The 7,956-nt window shown below is 38.4% G+C and overlaps 1 pseudogene; it reads right to left on the bottom strand.

Moving 5' to 3' along the window:
* The window catches only part of LOC102486442 (uncharacterized), a 199,235-nt pseudogene extending 192,454 nt beyond the window's left edge, over positions 1-6,781 (bottom strand).
* Between the last annotated feature and the right edge of the window lie 1,175 nt (positions 6,782-7,956).

Here is a 7,956-nt window from a genome sequence, read left to right as displayed (position 1 = left end):
GAAAGAGCAGTAAAATGAAATATAGATCCATAACTTAGAATATATTGGCCAATGAGAAGTAATGTGTAAGTCTAGGTAACATATTTCCTCCGAACACCCAAGGAGAAGAAATTGCCTTGAAATGTGTCAATACAGTAGCCCATTCTGAGTCTTTTGCTAGTAGCAGTCATTAAAGATGAAATTGATATAATCTGTAACCAAAAATATATGGATATATAAAAATACTATTTTGTGAACTGTCTGAAATAGTTTAGTAGAGGTTTAGAGTAATACCTATACACATGTTTTCATACCACTGAGATGTCTGATTTTAAAACACCAATATTTCCATCCTGGAAACTCTAGCTACTAAAAATATCTAACTTAACAGTGGTTAGAAATATGATAAAGAATGAAATTTTTATTTTCTGTTTTTAATTTGCTTTTCAGATAGACACACCCTTCAGTTAATTAGAAATTAAAGGAAGAGATCTCAAATAATCAAAAATTATGGTAAAAAAAGTCTTCAAAACCAAGTGGCACAGTGGTAGTGCAACCCAATCTACAGGGGAAAGATCCTGGCTTTGGGTCCAAGAACTTCCCTGAGCACACCGGGCACATACATCACCATGATCTGGGCTAGCCAAGGTGGTGGGGCAGTTCATAGCATGAAGGTCCTGCTGGGAGTATCTCTGCTCTCTGTGTCTCATGGAAGAAATAAAGAATAAACCAAAAAATTCTCAAACGTGGAATGAACTGGGATGAATAGAATCATATGGATTTAAAACAATATACAATTGTTGGGACCAGAAGTTGGCATAATGACTATGTCGCTGGACTCCCACGTAGTCGACCGCGGTTCGCGTCTGGGACCCGGTGGCTTAAATCTCACGCCGGGCGCGTGTGCGTGCGTGCCCAAGATCCCGAGAGGAGAATGGAGGAGAAGGGATTGCTGCATGGCCATCCCCACGGGGGGAGATTCCTCGCTTTCTATCTCTCTATCTCTCTCTGTCTTTCTGGAGAGCACATGCATCCTGTAGCAAAAACCTCTAAAAAAATATACAATTGTTAAAAGTTTACGTCTTGGGAACCAGCAGTTAGCGTAATGGCTATGTCGCTGGACTCCCACGTAGTCGACCGCGGTTCGCGTCTGGGACCCGGTGGCTTAAATCTCACGCCGGGCGCGTGTGCGTGCGTGCCCAAGATCCCGAGAGGAGAATGGAGGAGAAGGGATTGCTGCATGGCCATCCCCACGGGGGGAGATTTCTCGCTTTCTATCTCTCTATCTCTCTCTGTCTTTCTGGAGAGCACATGCATCCTGTAGCAAAAACCTCTAAAAATATATACAATTGTTAAAAGTTTACGTCTTATTCTATTTATCATTTTAGTAAATCATAAATGTAATATACTCATCTAAAAATTCAAAATTTCTATGCAATTTGGTAAGAAGCCAAAAGTCTTTTAAAATGGTCCATTGGCCGTTTTTTGTGTCTGGGCTGAGCTCTTCTTTGATATTGTAGGACTCAAGTATAATCTAAAATTCAATTGACCTTTATGCCTCTTACTATGGTTTAAATGTGTCCTCAAAAGTTCATGTGCTGGGGACCAGCAGCATAATGGCTACGTCACTGGACTCCTATGTAGTCGACCGCGGTTCGAGTCCCGGACCCGGTGGCTTAAACTCACGCCGGGCGCATGTGTGGGCATGGCCAAGATTCCGAGAAGAGAATGGAGGAGAAGGGATTGCGGAGTGGCCATCCCCCCTGGGGGGTGATTTCCTGCTTTCTATCTCTCTGTCTCTCTCTGTCTGTCTGGCGAGCGCACGCGCCCTATAGCAAAAACCTCTCAAAAAAAAAAAAAAGTTCATGTGCTGGAAAATGAACTGCCATTGTAATGGTATTAAGAGCGTGGACACTTAATCCAATTATAATATTAAGAGGTGAAGCTTTTCAGAGTAGTTAGGTTTAGGTGATGCCCTCAAGATGAAGACCCCATGACTTAATTCTGATGGCTTCGTAAGAGGGAGAGAGATCAGAGCAGACGCAGACACATGACTTCTTGCCCTCTCACAATGTGATATGCCCTGCACTGCCTTGGGACTTTGCCCAGACCCTCCACTAGCAATGCCCTCATCAGATCAGGCTCCTCGGTCTTGGAAGTCCAAAACCATGAGGAGAATAAACCATTATTATTTATATTTGGTTGTTAGAAAAGTCATGACACATGTTTGCATAGAAAACCATAGAAAAATATGGCAGGACTTTTTCAATAACCCAATAGATTACCCAATCTTTCGTATCTTGTTATTAGTATCAGAGAACAGACTAAAACACTTCTCTTACATTACTTTCCCATTATCTATGTACCCATTACCCAGCTCTGAGCATTAGAGCTCATTATTATATACATTCTTTGTTATATGACTGGTAATACTTTAATCAATAGATGAGCTATTGGCATAAGAAACTATAAACAAAGTACTGATTAAAATAGTTTATTAACTATAGTCTTCAATAGAGAGGAAGGCTTACTGTTACCATACAGTCAGTTTTTATTCTACTGGTAATGTCATGATTCTAGCACAGAATGTCCTGTGGGTAGGTTATATATATCATGAGATAGATAATTTTATTTCAATATGGTTGCTCTAAATGATTGACTCAGAATTAAAAGCAGTGGATATGAAACATTTTGTCTGTGGTTTATATCATATTTCATAGTTTTAAAGGATTTGCTTATACTCAGAGATACCCTACCTGGTATCATCTACCCTTCCACTTACCTTTCATCTCTTGATGTGATAGCTAATAATCACAAGAGAGAAATTCTCTGAGGAATAATGTTTCTGTTTAAATTACTATGTTGAAATTTTACTATTCTTAAATCTGAATGAACAATAACTCATTTGAAATAAGATGTCTAAATAAATGAATAATTATGAATTTTTTGACATTGCTAACCTGACCCAATTTTATGGCATGGCCTCATTAAATTATGAAGCCAAATCCTCATGCAATATGAAATGCATAACTAATAACAGTAAATAAATTTCAATAAGCTTTTGAAATCAGATGGAGCTTTCCACTGACTTACAACTGTTCTCCAGTTCTAAGATAGGGTCCTGCAAAAAATTATGGACTCTTTGGGAACCAGCAGTTAGCGTAATGGCTCTGTTGCTGCATTCCCACGTAGTCGACCGCGGTTCGTGTCCCGGACCCGGTGGCTTAAAACTCACGCCAGGCGCGTGTGCGTGCATGCCCAAGATCCCGAGAGGAGAATGGAGGAGAAGGGATTGCGGCGTGACCATCCCCCCTGGGGGGTGATTTCTCGCTTTCTGTCTCTATGTCTCTCTCTGTCTGTCTGGCGACCGCACGCGCCCTACAGTGAAAATCTCTCCAAAAAAAAAAAAAAGTATGGACTCTTTCAAACTAATGATTGCATTTAAAATGATACTCTGAAAGAATAAATAGACTTAAAGAATAAAAACTATCATTGAAATGTACCTGATTTACATTATGATGATAGCATTAGTATAAGAGTCATCCTTACACACTGTGAAATAGCAGTTGATTTGAATGTTGTGATTTGAAAAGTGTAGAAAGGGCATCCATTCACCTGTCACTGATGATAGTGATTAATGAGTCACTCCTATAGGTTAAACATCTTCTGTTTCTTCAAATACTTTTTAAAAAATGTAAATAATCTTTTAAGGGCCATATATTAAATTATGAACACTTAAAAATCTATTCATTTATCAAATGTCTTTCCTGTGGACATGAACTATTAAAAGAAGCCCAGTAACTCTAAATGCGGGGGACTGATGAGGGAGTAAGTAAAGAAAAAAGGCGACAAAAACAGAAGAGATAAAAGATGGAAAGAGGCATAGAATATGAAGACAATAGAACCAACGTTGAACCTAAAAACTTTACAGGTTTACTATTAGACAATCCTCTGGGTATTGCTGATAATTCTTTTTTATTTTTAAGAGGTTTTTGCTATAGGGCACGTGCACTCGCCAGACAGACAGAGAGAGACAGAGGGACAGAAAGCAAGAAATCACCCCCCCCCCCCAGGGAGGATGGCCGTGCCACAATCCCTTCTCCTCCATTCTCCTCTCAGGATCTTGGGCACGCACGCACACGCGCCCGGTGTGAGTTTAAGCCACCAGGTCTGGGATGCAAACCGCGGTCGACTAAATGGGAGTCCAGTGACATAGCCATTATGTTAACTGCTGGTCTCCTGATAATTCATTTTTAAACATGCATTTTTTTTTTATTTATTGCCATAAGACATATGCATTCACTGGAGAGACACACAGAGAGAGACAGTGAGAGGGAGAGTGAGAAATCACCTTCAGAGGGGAAGCACATGCCACAATCCTTTCTCCCCTATTTTCCTCCTGAGATTTTGGGTTTGCACACAAGTGCCCACAGTGATTTTCAAGCCACTGAGTCTAGGACTTGAACCATGGTTGATCATGTGGGAGTTTAGCACAGTAGCCTCTATACTTCCTGCTGGCCCCCAATAGTAGCCTTTTAAAACTTCATTTAAGAATTCTTATGAGGGTCAGTCCTGCAGCCCAGCAGCTAGGTATTCTGTATGGAAAGTCTGAGGTTTGTGTCTCATTCCCGACAGCTTGAGAAACGTGCTGGGCACATGTGCATGCATGTCAAAATACTGAAATGATCAAGAAGTGAAGGGAAGAGGATTACAGCATGACTATACCCTAATGGGGAGGGCATTCCCTCTCTCTCTCTCTCTCTCTCTCTGTCCTCTCTCTCTCTCTCCTTCTCTTCTCTGGTGAGCTCACATGTTCTCTGACAATTGGAAAAACAAAATCACATGAATTTTGCCTTTTTTAGTTGTTTCTTATTAAGAAAAGTATAAGGGATAAACATGAAGATAATTACATTATACAAGACATAATTCCAAAGATTAGAAATGATTAGTTGGGAGAACCAGCAGTTAGCGTAATGGCTATGTCGCTGGACTCCCACGTAGTTGATCGCAGTTCGCGTCCTGGACCTGATGGCTTAAAACTCACGTCGGGCGCATGTGCATGCGTGCCTAAGATCCTGAGAGGAGAATGGAGGAGAAGGGATTGCAGCGTGACCATCCCCCGGGGGGTGATTTCTCGCTTTCTGTCTCTATGTCTCTCTCTCTCTCTGTCTGGCGAGCGCACGTGCCCTATAGCGAAAACCTCTCCAAAAAAAAAAAAAAAAAGAAAGAAATGATTAGTTGGCAACTATTTTAAGACTTATATTTTGTGGAAAGATAACTTTTTAAAATTAATGAATTAATTATTATCATAATCTTGTTTATATTACATTGAATCATGTATAACTTTACAGTGTATTACATTTATATTTTCCAGAGGGAATACCATGGATATCAGTCAAGACAAAGACATTACTATCCGCATCGTCATCATCAAATAGCTTTTCATCATTTTTGGAAAGATAACTTTTCAGAATTACTCTTAAACATTCTGGTGGTTTTTAACAGGCTTTGTGTGTGTGTTGGGGTAGGGAGAAGAACTATTTCATTGGGGAGTGGCCAGCATTCACCCTAAAAACTTCTAGAATTGCTTCTTGGTGCTGGCCTTGATGACCTTGAGAATTTTGAAGCATATAGTCTTGCTCAGGGGCTGGCACTCTCCCATCATGACGAGGTTGCTAAGCTGGATGTCCTTGAAGTAGGGGAACAGGTGCACAGACATGTTTTTGTGGTACTTCTTGAAGCAATTGTACTTGGGAATGTAGTCCTAATGTATGACAAAGATCTTCTGCATCTTCATCTTTGTCACATGCCAGACAGAGTCCATCTTTGAATGGAGATATTACCCATGAAGAGACATTTCTTGTCAATGTAGGTACCCTCGATAGCTTCTCTGGTAGTCTTGATAGCTTCTCCTTGCAAGTTTCTCCCAGTAGGACCCTCTTGTTTTGAAAGAGGGTCTGCTGCTTTTGGTAAGCATGTTTGGTCTGAATATTCACTGTCTTCCCAGTCACCTAAAAAAAAGAGAGTAGGGTTCTTAATGCACGACAGGTTTTTTTTTTTTTTTTGCCTGGTAAAAAAAAATTTATTTCTTATTAATAAAAATAATAATGGCTGACATTTAATAAATACTTTATACCTATTATAATTTTTAAGTTCTTTTATGTTTTATTTTTCCTGAGGTATAAGCATTTAAAATTCTCTATTAATTTGATATACAAATATTAAAAATTTTTTTTTTTTTTTTTGCCTGGATAAAGAAAATTTAATTACTATTAATAAAAATAATAATGGCTGACATTTAATAAATACTTTATACCTATTATAATTTTTAAGTTCTTTTATGTTTTATTTTTCCTGAGGTATAAGCATTTAAAATTCTCTATTAATTTGATATACAAATATTAAAAAAATAATAAAGCCCCTTGCAGCAATGCTTCAATCCCTTCATCGATGCAAACTTGATAGTCTTTTTAAGTGATAAAGATTTTCTGTTAGTAGTACCTTGTGGATTTCTACACTTAAACTGCATATTCTAACACTTATGCTAAAGTCAAGCTGTTTCCATCTGTTTAGGCTACACATTGCATCACTTAGTAGTATAAAAAGAGCAGTTTTTCTTATACTCCTGGGACAAAAATCACATAGAATTCATAAAAGATCCAACACATAAAAATTCATTTCCGGAGTGGAAGCACTATAATGCCATGTAGCAAAAACTATTACTTTTTCATTGTGTTTATAATAAAAAAGTCAAGCAATCATACCCTTTAGGGCTGGACACCTCATCACCGCACTTGAACATAGTTGTAACACTCAACCATGACATGTGGAGTTAATTACTCTGGGCATTGGGACACTAAGCACCATAATGACCCTATTTTTGTCTCTGTATGATGTACTATGTTGAAGCAAAATCTTTCCCCACCTACACATTTAAGGACTCTGAATTAAATAGTGGTCTGGTATGCTTGTGGACTGCTCAGCTACGATCTCACAGGTACTCTTCTTTTTCTAGGTAACCATTGATGGAGAATGACAACAGTCTTCCATCAGTTACTGTCATCCTTCTGGTCCAGTTGGTTTCAAAATCCAAAGGTTATGGCTCCAATGAGAATTTTAACATTGTGATGGCTCCTCCAACACCTTGTGTTTTTGTTGTCTGCGAAGCAGGGTCATTCCAAGTGCAATTTCTACAAGAATTGTGCATCCATGAAAACATGACACCGTGCAGTTTTGTATGCACAGCAATTCTGGTGACTGTTATCTGCTGAATTGCAGGAGCTCAGGCTTATTAAAATTCCCAAGAATCACTCACTGGCAAAAGGCTGCATTTAACCCTTTCAAAAGTATTTTTTAAAACACAGTATTGTAGTAAAATAATCTTTATGCAGCAATAGAATGAGTGCTTAGGAAGTTAGGGCAAAATGTAAAGTGGATGAAATTTTTATTAGGTGCATTCTTACCCCCACTTTTTTGCATCCATCTCATCCTTATTATAGAAACTTTAGCTATCATCCTGGGCTGCCAATCTCACAGAAGAATATAATGCAAGGAGCCAATTAATGTCCAAATTTTAATGACTTTATGTGTTGTGAAATATTGAGAGGTATTATGTAATCCTTTCTTTATACTTTTTCATTTTTTTGTCCTCAAAAAGGCTTTACAGTAGCCACAAATAGTTTAAAAATAAACAGAGTGTGGGAGAGAATGACAGAAAAATACATAAAGAATGGATAATAAGCAAAGGAGGGAGTAAACAATAGAATACAAAGCTAAAATGCTAGGCTTGAACTGTGCTTTGTTTCTTGACTGTGCTTAAGTCATTTAACTCTAAGACCTTAGTTCATGTCCGATACATATAAATTTAAATGTTTTTTCCAGTTGTACTTGGAAACCTTCTCATTATGTTAATTAGGAAAAATAAAATCTCAACCAGAAGTATATTTTATTTAGGCAGGTATCCCGATTATATAGTCA

This window comes from Tupaia chinensis, unplaced genomic scaffold (genome assembly GCF_000334495.1).
Source record: "Tupaia chinensis unplaced genomic scaffold, TupChi_1.0 Scaffold000265_1, whole genome shotgun sequence".
In the NCBI taxonomy this organism is placed as follows: Eukaryota; Metazoa; Chordata; class Mammalia; order Scandentia; family Tupaiidae; genus Tupaia; species Tupaia belangeri.
Note: the sequence above shows the minus strand (reverse complement) of the source record. Positions and strands in the feature narration are given on the sequence as shown.